Consider the following 13,535-nt stretch of genomic DNA (forward strand, 5'->3'; position numbering starts at 1 on the left):
ATCCAATACCCTCACACAGACATACATGCAGGCAAAACATCAATGCACATAAAAATTAAAAAAAAAATAGAGGGGTGGTAGTGGTGAATGCCATTATTGGAGTCAGAGGCAGGAGGATCTCTGTGAGTTCGAGGTCAGCCTGGTATACAGAATGAGTTTCAGGACAGGCTCCAAAGCTACACAGAGAAACCCTGTCTCGAAAAACTAATAATAATAATAATAATAATTAATAAATAAAAATGTAAAAAGGTATCTATCTGGTTGTGGTTTTGCATGCCTCTAATTCTAGCTAATGTGATCCAATCAAGAAAATCCCTCACAGGTGTATTCAGCTGCTTAGTTACAGATATGGTCAAATTGGCAATCAAGATTAATCATCACAAGTCCACCCCTTGTCAGCTTTACATAAAACCACATCTCTTTTTTGTTTTTGTTTTTTTTTTTTTGGTTTTGTTTCCCCCCACACACATGGTTTCTCTGTGTAGCCCTGGGGCTGGCCTCAAACTCAGATTTGTAGACCAGGCTGGCCCATCTCAGAGATCCAACTGCCTCTGCTTCCTGAAAGCTGGGATTAAAGATGTGTGCTCCAACCACCTGGAAAGATTTTATTTTTCATTAAATGTAGGCACATGTGCACACATGTGTGCTGGCAGAGGTCAGATTTCCCCCGGAGCTGGAGTTACAGGTAGTTGTAAGCCTCTTGATGTGGGAGCTAGGAACCTTACTCAGGTCTTCTGCCAGAGCAATATGTGCTTTTAACCACCAAGCCATGGCTCCAGCCTGTGAAGCTCAGCTTTTCACATGTATGCTGTAACCAAACTCAGGTCTTCATGGGCTACATCCAGAGACTATCTCAAACTTTTTCCTTTTTTTTTCTGAGATAGGGCTTCTCCAGGTAGTTTTGGAACCTGTCCTGGAACTTGATCTGTAGACCAAACTGGCCTTGAACTCACAGAGATCCGCCTGCCTCTGCCTCTCCAAGTGCTGGGATTAAAGGTGTGTGCCACCACCGCTTGGCTTCTTTGATTTTTTTAAATTTATTTTTATTTTTTGTGCTTTGGTGTTTGCCACAGGTGTCAGCTCCCCTGGAACTGGAATTACAGACAATTGTGAACTGCCATCTGGGCACTGGAATTGAACCCGGGTCCTTTGGAAAAGCAGTCAGTGCTCTTAACCACTGAACCAGCTCTCCAGCCCTCAATTTTTTTTATTTTGATTTATTGTTACTGTATGTATGTTGGACTGGCTAGTTTTATGTTCACTTGACACAATCTAGAGTCATAGAAGAAGGAATCTCAGTTGATAAAATGCGTCTAGCAGCCGGGTGTTAGTGGTGCACGACCTTGATCCCAGCACTCGGGAGGCAGAGGCAGGCGGATCTCTGTGAGTATGAGGCCAGCATGGTCTACAGAGAAAGTTCCAGGACAGGCTCCAAAACAATACAGAGAAACCCTGTCTCAAAAAAACAAAACAAAACAAAAATGCCTCTAGCAGATTGGCCTGTGGGATATTTTCTGGATTGACTGATGTGGGAGGGTGCAGCTCGCTGTGGGCCATGCCGCCCCTGAGCTGTTACAAGAACGCAGGCTGAGCAAGTCATGAGGAACAAGCTAGAAAGCATCACTCCTCCACGGCCTCTGCATCCATCCCTGCCTCCGGTTCCTGCTTTAAGTTCCTGCCCTGACTTCCTTGGATGATGGACTACAGTCTGGCAGGGAAATAACCCTTTCCTTCCCAAGTTGCTTCTGGTCACAGTGTTTTGTCACAGAAATAGAAGTCCTGAGACATATATGTATGCTGTGTGTGTCAGAGGACAACATGTGGGAGTCACTTCTCTCCTCAGGGGACTTTACTTTTTTCTGTTTCTTTTTTAGATCAGAATCTTGCTTTGTAGCCTAGACTGGCCTCCAACTCACCATCCTCCTCCTCAGCCTCCTGAGTGTTAGATTCACAAGCATGTGCCACTTCCTGCTTCAAGAGGCAGAGCTCACGTAGCTCAGGCTAGCCTCAAACTCTCTGTGCATCCTAGGATGATCTTGAACTTCTGGTCCTCATGCCTCCCCCTCCTGAGTGATACAATGACAGGACTGCAGCATGATGGTTGGCCAAGCTTTGAAAAGTTTGCTCAACTCCACATCTACAAATCGTCACTTAGACATCTCTGTAGATACTTAGTAGAAATCTTAGAAACCATTGTAGACACCACAGTATGAGACCAAGGCCACCATACCCTCCTTCCTTTTTTTTTTTTCCTTTTGAACAGGTCTCACTCTATATACCAGGCTGGCTTTGAACTCACAGAGATCTACCTTCCTCTGCCTCCTGAGTGCTGGGATGAAAGGTGTGTGTGTCCCCATACTCTGCCTTTTTTTTTAAGTGACAAACAGTTTTACTCTTTTTAAAACTCAGGCTGGTCCGGAACTCTGTGTGTGTCTGTGCCTGCATAAGTGCGTGCGTGTGTGTGCGTGTGTGTGTGTGTGTGTGTGTGTGTGTGTGTGTGTGTGTGTGTGTGTGTGTGCGTGCCTGTGTGTGTGTGTAGGCCAGAGGTTGACATCAGGGATCTCCCTCAGTCTCTGTCCATCTCACTGAACCCATAGTTTTGACTGAGTAGGCTGGCTACCCACTGAGCCCCAGGAATCTTCTCTCTGCTGCCACCTACTCCCCAGCTCTGGAGTTACAGACACCCAGGTGTTTTACCTAGGAGCTAAGTGTGCAAGCTCAGGTTCTTGTGACAGCAAGCACTTTACTGGCTTTACTGGGAGCCACTTCCTCAGTCCTTTGTCTCTTGTGTGGTTGTTTTTGAGAGAGTCTCATATATGTAGCCCAGGTTGGCCTTGAACTCATTATGTAGCCCAGGATGGCTATGGTGGCTTGAATGAGATGTTCCCCATAGTCTCAGGCATTTGAACACTGGGGTCTCAGTTGACAGTGCTGTTTGGGAGGTACAGGAGGTGTGGCCTCGTGGAGGAAGTGTTTGGAGGGGTGTTTAGAATTTACAGACTTGAGGCACTCCCCGTTTGCTCTCTGCTTTGTGTATGGACTTCCAGAGCTTTCATCTTACTACTCCAGCTGCCATGGCTGCCACCTCCCCACCATGATGGACTCTTCCCCTCTGGAATCATAAGCCTAAATAAACTCTTTCTAATATCAGTTGCCTTGGTCATGGTGTTTATCTAAGCAGCAAAGTATCTAATACAATGGCCTTGAATGATCCTCCTGCCTCACTCTGATTACAGAGGCACAGGGGCGCATCAGGTCAGTTTTGCTTTTTGCGCTAAGCTCTGGGTGCTGAGGGTGATGATTAAGCTCCCAACAGCTGAATCAATACGTTGTGGAATATTAATTTAAGGTGCGTTACATTTGTTTATGCTGTGGAACATTTGTGTAATGATACACAGATGTGTTGCATTCTTTTGTTGTATTTGTTTAACTCTGTAAAGCTGTGTTACTTTGCCTGCCTAAAACACCTGATTGATCTAATGAAGAACTGAATGGCCAACAGCAAGGCAGGAGGAAGGATAGGCAGGGCTGGCAGGCAGAGAGAATAAATCTAGGACAAAAGATCAAGGAGAAATAAAGGAGGAGGAGAGGGGTGTAAAGAGAAGCTTTATCTTTGCTAGCCGCTTTGGTTTATCACCTGCCAGCCACCTGGGCTCTGCCGCTTTGTAGTCCCCAAATAAACACACAAGACGCTGTATTAATTATGAAGCTGTTGGCCTTGCTTGTTTCTTACTGGCTAGCTCTGACTTAAGTAATTACCCCATAATTGTTAATCTAAGTATGTCTCTTACCGGAGAGGTTTCCGGGCTTCCTACCCCAATGGCGTTACATCTCGAACTCTTCATGTTTCTCCTCCCCAGAATCCTCCTGGACTCCTAGTCCCACCTATCTAGATTCCTATTGGCCAACAGTGCTTTATTAACAAATGTACAGGACTTCCCCCATCAGAGGGGGACATCAGGGGCCAACCACCCAGCTACACATCCAGCAATGGAGTAAGAAAGAAAGGTATTCAGAAATAGAGACAGATAAAAACCCAGAGGCAAAAGGTAGATGGGATAATTTAAGGAAAGCTGGTGAAATAAGCCAAGCTAAGGTTGGACATTTAGAAGTAAGAATGAGCCTCTGTGTGTATTTATTTGGGAGCTGGGTGGTGGACCCCCAAAAGACCAAAAGAGCCAAAGAGTTTTTTTTAAAACTACATCAATAGATTATAGGTGAGTTCAAAATGCATGAACCAAAAACTAAAAGGCGGCTTGAGACCTGGGAGTGTGACTCAGGTGGTGGAGAGCCATCTATGTGGTGTTGGGGATCAGATCCAGGGCTTCACACATGCTAGGCAAGCTCTTTGCAGGTCCCCAAGGCTGGGTGGCCAACAAAAGTGCAGTCACTAAGGTCCAGGTTCACTGAATCTCTCTATCTCCAAAGCTCAAGGTAGAGAGAGTAACAGAGGAAGACACTGACATCAACCTCTGGGCTCCACACACACATGCACAGGACACTGAACCTGCATACATGCAAGCACACTCATGCGTACATATGCACACAGAGAGAAACCATAAGCCAGACATGGAGACTCATATCTGGAATCCCAGCACTTGGGAAGTGCAGGCAGAAGAATCAGGAACTCAAGGGCACCCTCACTTTTATAATGATGTTAAGACTAGCCTGGGCTACTTGGGACCCTGCTGTTATAGGAATTCATTCATACCTGCCCTTTTGGGTGTGGTATGAGGTGCTAAGTGTGGAGTGATGTATGGAGAGAAGAGGCATGCTCACTCTCTTGGGAGGTTGGAACAGAAGCAAGCTTCTGTGGTCGTTCACATCTCCCCAGGGCAGAGCATTGGGACACGGTGGTTTCCACCTCGTCCAGTATTCTGTGAGTCTGTGTTTCCCTTTGAGTCCCCATAATAAGGACAATCGTAACTCTCGAAATATCTTGCTTTTCCTTGCAGTGTTATGGAGTAAACCCTGGGTTTCATGCACAATAGATTAGTGCTCTACCATTGAGCTACAAGGGACTAGTTATGTAGCTTAGGCTAGCCTGAAATTCACTAGTGGTCCAGGCTAGACTGGAGCTCCAGCTTGTCCAGGAGTATCTGGGTTACAGGTGTGTGCCACCATGTCCAGACGGAGTGCTGCCTATTATATGCTGTTGTCCCTGTTTGGATGTTAAAGTCTGAGGGAACCATCTGTGATCTCTCAGGAGCAGCAAGCAGAACACACATCCTGACCTATGGGTACCATATCCATCTCAGAGTACACCGCTATTATTTTTCTCACTACTGTGACAAAAACACCTGACACAGCAACATAAGGAAGGACAGGTCTATTGTGGCTCACATTGTGAAGGGACAGTCCACCATGCTGGAGGCAGTGTGCTGGCAAGAGCGTGAGGCAGCTGGCCACACTGCAACCACAGTCAGGAAGCAGAGAGCAGTGAGCACTGCTGCTTTCCATTCATTCCAGAGTCCAGCCAGTGGGCTGCTGCTGTGAACATTTATAGTAGATCTTCCTAACTCAATTAACTCAATCTAGAAGCCCCCTGCAATGATTCTAGAACCTGTCAAGTTGTCAAGGTTAGCTGCCACATACCCCTAAAATGGAGATTGCTTTGGGGTCTCTCCTGACTCCACATTGTGCTTTTAGTTCTTTGTGTATTTTTTAAAAACTTGTGTGTCTGTACAAATGTCTGCCACATGTGTGCAGCACTTGCACAAGTCAGAAGCAGGATGCCCTGGAGCTGGAGTTACAGGTACTGTGAACTGCCTAGCTTGATTGGGGGGGGGGACTGATCCCTGTTAGAGCACTGGGCACTCCTAACCACTGAGCCATCTCTCTGGCCCCAGCTCTCTGTATATTTTGCAGGAGAGAAATTCTGATATTTGCTGTCTTCTCCCAGAAGAGTTTGTGTTATGATTCCAGGTTTGAGGGAAAAACAGGGAAAGTCGTGTTTGGATGACGGAGAATTCAGGATCCAGAGGAGGAGGAGGAGGAGGAGTTGGAAAGTAAGATTGTTCAGCCAGCACAGGCCCTAGGGTTCAGTCACAGTGCCGGTGGGTGGGCAACAGCACACCACAAGAGAAACAAAGGAAGGGTAAAGTCTGTGTGTTTACAGGATGTCCACGGACTTGCTGACCCCAGTAACCCGCTGATGTGGATTATGCTAAAGACACACGTCTGCCTGTTTGGGTTCTCCAGTACATGCTGTGTTATGCCCCATTTTCCCATGGGTACCTGGGATTCGAACTCAGGTTCTCTTGCTTGTGCAGCAGGCACGTTACCCCTGGGCCATCTCTCCAGCTCCTCTTCTCTTATGTCTTGATTCACCAATTTAAGACTCTCTGTTGTCTCCTTACCATGGAAAAATGAGATATCAGGCAACAAAGATATCTCATATCCATTTTTACAGGTTTTCACTTCTTGTTCAAGAGCTGGTTTGAAAACCGTTCCCTCCACTTCTGTAGTGAGAATTCATTTTGGGGTACTGGCCTTAGGGTGTGGACATGATCCTTTATAAGGAAGAGGTGGGGTCTCACTCACTCTCTTGGGTGGTGGTCTGAGCATCCTGCATTGCAGCCTCTTGCACCTCCAGGGGCAGAAGATCTTAACCACTTATTCATCTCCCTAGCCCCTGGTTTTGGAGTTTTGAGCCAGAGTCTCTATTCTAGATAGCCTGGAACTTTCGGTGCAGCTGAGGATGGCTTCGAACTCCTGATCTTCAAAATTCCATCTCCTGAGGGTGTGGTGGTGTGTGCACCACCACACCAAGTTTCTCTGGCACTGGGGATCAAATCCAGGGCTTCATGCATGCAAAGCAAGCACTCCATCGATTGGGCTGCATCCCCAGCCCTCATCATTACAAGATGTAGGAAAGGTGGCTAGTGGCTCTGGTCCGAGTGTGTCTGCCAAGGATTCCTGTGTTGAAATTTACTACCCATTATAAAGTATTCAGAGGGTGGAAAATGAAGCCAAACAAATGATAAGAGGCAGGACTTTGGAGAGAGTAACTAAGGTTACTCAAGTAGAGCACCCATGGTTGAATCCTGAATGCTCTATAAGAAGCCTGGGATTAATGCCTATGTCTCTTGCCATATGGAACTTCACCTGCAAGAAGGCATTCACCAAGTGTGGGTTCATGTGCCATCAGACTTGTAGGCTAAATAAAACCCTTTTCTTTATAAAGTTATCTAGCTTTGAGAATTGTTTTTATAGTAACAACACTGACTAAGGATAAACTTCTTATTTGAGACAGTACCTCAAACTCACTTTGTCTCCAAAACTATGGTAGAACTTGTCCTCAATCTCCTGCCTCCACCTCCTGAGGGCTGGGATTATAGCAGTATGTCACCAACCTTGCTGTTCAGATTCCAGTGTCTTCAATTATTTTATTCTAAGTTTTAGTTGCAATGGCTCTCACAATATACTTCACTGGTTCCAAATGGGATATCCTCCTGCCTCAGTCTCATTAGGATTAGGCATTCCCAGCTCAAGAATAAATGCTTTTAGTTTAATATTTGAGCCTTTTAATTCACAGATTAAAAACCAGAAACCCAAATGGGAAGGACAGAAGGAGGTGAGGTAATCAATGGATACAGGAATCCTAAGATTTTCTGTGGGTTTAAGTTACTTGGAGAGAAGAGCTAGCTAGAATGGAAACTCGGGGCTTCAAGGCAGGTTGCTTCCCCAACAGTGCCTGGAATATCACGTACTACCTCACAGAGCCAGCTGTTATCACACAACACAGCCATGCCGTGTTTCAGAAAGAAAAAAAACAAAACAAAACAAAAAACCAAGACAGTTAAGTTTTGAATTGTGCATGGCTAACCATAAGAATGGCACTTTTTCCACGTGCTATGACAAATGTGGGGGCAAATGCAAGGTCCGAGCTGTCCCGGTTCAGTTTTCACACTGTAAGCCAAGCCACTGCCAGTCCCCCTTCCTTCCTGTCTTTGTTAGCCTGCCAGTCACCCCAGTGGGTTGAGTCCAAGTGCATGGGCACGCGGCCAGATTGTGACTAACACCTCCACCCCGGTGCACCGGACGATGTAGGGAAGGCAAATAGCACTGCTCTTAAAGAACCCTGCTAGACCAGTTCGCATCTGTACCTCTCACCCACAAATGCTTCTTTGTCTTGAAATCTAAGCACAGAGTGACTGAATGAGAGAAGGAAGAGAGGTGAACCCTGTGCTAGAGCATTTGGGCAGAGGTAACAATCTTAGCAAGATATCTAACATTTGTTTTCAGGTAGGTTCTCACACGGCCCAGGCTGGCCTCATATTATGTACCCAAGGATGACTTTGAATGTCTGATCCTCCTGCCCACACCTTTTGAGTGCTGGGATTGTATAGCACCCCAGCTCCTGACTTATAGGGTGCAGGCAATGCTAAGCAAGGTACTCTACCAACTGAGCCACATTTCCAGCCTACCCTGAACTTCTGATCCTCCTGTCTCCATACCTTGAGCGCTGGAATTAAAGGTGCAGAGCTGTACCAGGTTTTTACAGATGGGCTTTATTGTTTTTTATATAGTCCTAGCTGACCTAAAATTCACCGAGATCTGCCTTTGTCTGCTTCCCAAAGTGCTGGGATTAAAGGCTTGCCTGGCTAGCAATTTGGTGGGGGGGAGGGGACAGGAGGTATTCAAGACAGGGTTTCTCTGTATACCCCTGGCTGTCCTGGAACTCACTCTGTAGACCAGGCTGGCCTTGAACTCAGAGATTAGCCTGCATCTGTCACCCAAATTCTGGGATTAAAGGTGTGCACCACCACCACCTGGCCTGCGACGTGATGTTTTAAAAATTGAAAAAAAATCTGACCGTAGCATGATTGAAATATTTATGACTGTTACTTCTTGGTCTTCACCTGTAAAAATATACATGTAGTTGAACCCAGGGCAGAAGGACAATGAAAATGTAAATATAATAGTTATCTTAGTTAGGATTTCTATTGCTGCCAAGAGACACCATAACCACAGCAACTCTTTTTTTTTTTTTTTTTTTTTTTTTGGTTTTTCGAGACAGGGTTTCTCTGTGGCTTTGGAGGCTGTCCTGGAACTAGCTCTTGTAGACCAGGCTGGCCTCGAACTCACAGAGATCCGCCTGCCTCTGCCTCCCAAGTGCTGGGATTAAAGGCGTGTGCCACCAACGCCCGGCTCCACAGCAACTCTTATAAAGGAAAAACATTTAATTGGGGTGGCTTACATTTTCAAAGGCTTAGTCCATTTTCATTATGGCAGAACATGGTGGCAGGCAGGCAGAAGGCAACAGGAAGTGGACTGAGACATTGGGTGGAATCTTGAGCACATATGAGACCTCAAAGCCTGCCCCTAAAAGTGACACACTTCCTCCAACAAGACCACACCTACTCCAACAAAGTCCACACCTCTTAATAGTGCCACTCCCTTTGGGGGCTGTTTTCTTTCAAACCACCATAGTAGTCTTGGACTAGTAGGCTCATTTCCTTCCATTTAAAACATTCCTGTTACATATGACATATAAATAATATAAATACTTACACATTCCACATAATAATATACTACACATAGTTTAAATTTTGAGACCGGGACTTGTTACATTGCCCAGGTTAGCCTTAAATTACCAGGTTCAAGCAATCCTCCTGCCTCAGCCTGTTAAACTGCATTGCATTCTGGTTGTGTGTGCCCACTCATGCCACAGTGTGCATGTGGAGGTCAGACAACAACTTTCAGGAGTAGATTCTCTCCTACCATGCGGGTCCTGGGGATCAAATTAGTTTGTCAAGCCTGGCCACCAGTGCCTTTACCCACTGGGCCATCTCACTGGCCCACCTCAGTCTGCTGAGCAGTTGAGTCATATATATGCTTTATTAAATCATGAGACAGGGTTTCACTGTGTAACCCTGTAATTCACAATCATCCTCTCTACATTTCCAAGTCTTGTGGTAACTCCACACCCAGTCTGAAATTCCATGATATTGAGTGTGTGGCCCATGGGTTCTTTAGTAGTGTGCGCTACATGGTGACTATACTTGATCACCACGGCTCAGACACTGAAAATAAAGAAAAGGTTTCTGAACATGAACAACTTGACCTGGAAACTGTGCACGGCTCTGAGAATGGGAAGATGGAAAAAGAGAAGTCTATTGACATTTGCCAAGGTTTACAAGATTCATCTCCCTGTAAGCACACTCTGCCCCACACTATACACCAAGCCAAATCTCCAGCTCACATATTTGGGAGCGTGTCCTCGAATGGCCCAAGATCCCGCTGTCACCCAATGGCTGTCCTTCCCGCATCTCCAATCAGCATGCAGGCCTTTTATTTATTATTCATCTTTTTCTTAAATGGTGCTTTGGATGGAGTTTGGGGATGTGACCTACCAGAGACGTGCTGATCTCTGAGCCAGAGCCAGAGCCACAGCCCCTTACTGGGGGACTCTACACAGGTGTGCTGCTGTTGAACCACGACCCCAGTCCCGACTGGGGGATTCTAGCCTTTGAGCTGTAACTCGAACCCCTCATGGAGGTAGAGATTCTAGCCAAGTCCTCTACCACTGAGCCACACCCCAACCCCCTGAGGACCTTTCTAACATGAGCAGAAAAGGCCAGCTCTCTCATGGAACCCTTGGACTTGAACACATCAAACTAAAAGTGAATGCAAACCTCCCCTTATGAGGAGGAGGAGGTTGATACCACAGCTGTGCAGATAGCATCGTGGATTAGTGAAAGAGGAAGCTTTAAAGGGGAAGTCCACATAAACAAATTCCTCTAAGTGGCTTCAGAAAAGAAAAGCCTTCTGGGAAGAGTGATAAGGAAAAGTGGAAGAAACAGCCCAGTGCAGAAAAGACAATAACAGCAAATAGGGAAATTAGAAAAGCAACTTCTGGAATGCCCACACTGGAAGTTCCAGAGGGGAGTGTGTGTGTGTCTGTGTGTCTGTGTGTCTGTGTGTCTGTGTGTCTGTGTGTCTGTGTGTGTCTGTGTCTGTGTCTGTGTGTCTGTGTGCGCAGAGAACAACTTTGGGGAATCAGTTTTCTTCTTTTATCAAGTGGATCCTGAGGATAGAACTCAGGTCCTCACGCTGATGAGGAAGTTCCTTTACCTACTGAACTATCTTGCTGCCCTCTTCCAACCCTCCCCCCTTTTAGACAGGGTTTCTCTGTGTAGCCCTGGCATTCTGAAACTCACTCTGTAGACCAGGCTGGCCTCAAACTCACAGAGATCCACCTGCTTCTGCCTCCCGAATGCTGGGATTAAAGGCGTGCGCCACAACCTCCCAGCTCCTTTTTTTTTTTTTTTTTTTTTTTTTTTTTTTTTTGGTTCTACGAGACAGGGTTTCTCTGTATTGTTTTGGAGGCTATCGGTCCAGCCCAGCCTCGAACTCACAGAGATCCGCCTGCCTCTGCCTCCCGAGTGCTGGGATTAAAAGTGTGTGCCACCACCGCCCGGCTTTTATTTTTTTTCTTTTGGGTCAGAAGACTTTTACTCTATGGGAGGCCACACTGATACTAGGAAGTCCAGGTACCTGGAACTTCAGAGGCCACAACAGTATCCAAAATCCCAGAGGCCACACCAGTTCCCAGAATCCCAGAACTCCAGAGGCAATGTGAGCATCCAAAACCCCATAGGTCATGCAGGTCACCAAACCCCAACAGAGACACACTACTAGACCTGAAGACTCACTCACTGGTCACCAGAATTATAGGTCACTCAGGCCAGAACAGAGAGGAAATGGAAAGGGAGAAAAAAATCCATTCAACAAAGAAAACTCAGAAATTGGCACCCAAACTTATAACACAACCAACAACACCCAGGGAAATTTGGCACCACCAGAGCCCAGCTAGAAATAAAATATTTTAATGAGAAAATAACTAACAACAAATGGTGGTGATGATGTGGACAAAGGGGAAATCTTGTACATCTCTTGTGGAAACATAAGCAACATAAGCAAGTCCTTCACAGTGGAAATCAGCACAGAGAAGTCTCAAAAAACTAAAAGATCTACCAAACAACCCAGCTATACCTCTCCTGGGTATTTACACTAGAGGCTCTCTGTCAACACACCATAGAGATACCTGTACTCCAGTGTTGATTGCAGCTGGAACCAGGCTGGGTCTCCAAAGACAGAACAGTAAAGAAAATTGTGGTTTCTACACACAATAGAAGCTTTTCAGCCACAAAGCAGAATGAAGTCATGCTATTTTCTCAGGAAAATGGATATAACTGGAGATGATCACATTAAACCAATGAGGCCAGCCTTAGAAAGACAAAAGACCGCGTTTGTCTATTCGATGCTTCCTGGATACATAGAGATAAGTAACACCATATATGTTACATGACAGGAAAGCAGATGTGAAGCTGCCTAGGAGAACAAAAGGAACTAGGTAGGGAAGAGGGTTAAGAAGGGAGGACAGAGTAGGGAGGGAGATTTGCTCAACATACAATATAGTGTATGACAAAAAGCAATCTACAGATCCAATGCAATCCCCATCAAAATTCAAACACAATTCATTAAAGACCTTGAAAGAACAACACTCAACTTCACATGGAAAAACAAAAAATCCCAGGACAGCTAAACAATCCTGTACAATAAAGGAACTTCCAGATGTATCACAATCCCTGATTTCAAGCTCTACTATGGAGCTATAGTATTAAAAACCATATGGTATTGGCAAAAGAAGACAGGTGGATCAATGGAATCCAATCAGAGACCCTGATATCAGTATACACACCTATGGACACCTGATTTTTTGACAAAGAAGCCAAAATTATACAATGGAAAAAAAGAAAGTATCTACAACAAATGGTGCTGGCATAACTGGATGTCGACACGTAAAAGAATGCAAAAAGATCCATATGTATCACCATACACAAAACTCAAGTCCAAGTGGATCAAAGACAGTTACACTAAATCCAATAGAAGAGAAAGTTCAAAAGAACCTTGAATGCATTGGCACAGGAGACCACTTCCTGAATAGAAAGCGCCAGTAGCACAGACACTGAGAGCAAAATTAATAAATGGAACCTCCTGAAACTGAAAAGCTTCTGTAAGACAAAAGGCATGGTAAATAAGACAAAATGGCAGCCTACAGAAAGGGAAAAGATCTTCACCAACCCCATTTCTGACAGAGGGCTGATTTCCGAAATATACAAAGAGCTCAAGAAACTAGACCTCAAAAGAACAAATAATCCAATTTTTAAAAATGGGGTACAAGTCTAAACAGAATTCTTAACAGAAGAATTTTGAATGGTCAAGAGACATTTAAAGAATTGTTCGACATCCTTATCCATCAGGATAATGAAAATCAAAACAACTCTGAGATTCCATTTTACACCTGTCAGAATGGCTAAGATAAAAAACACTAATAACAGCTTATGCTGGTGAGATTGCAAACTTGCACAGCTGCTTTGGAAATCAGTATGGCTGTTTCTCAGAAATTTGGGAATCAATCTACCTCAAGACCCAGTGATATCACTCTTAGGCATGAAAAGGATACTCAATCATTCCACTAGAACATTTGCTCAACTATGTTCACAGCAGCTTTATTCATAATATCC

The sequence above is a fragment of the Mesocricetus auratus genome, unplaced genomic scaffold (genome assembly GCF_017639785.1).
Source record: "Mesocricetus auratus isolate SY011 unplaced genomic scaffold, BCM_Maur_2.0 Super-Scaffold_100008, whole genome shotgun sequence".
Classification (NCBI taxonomy): domain Eukaryota; kingdom Metazoa; phylum Chordata; class Mammalia; order Rodentia; family Cricetidae; genus Mesocricetus; species Mesocricetus auratus.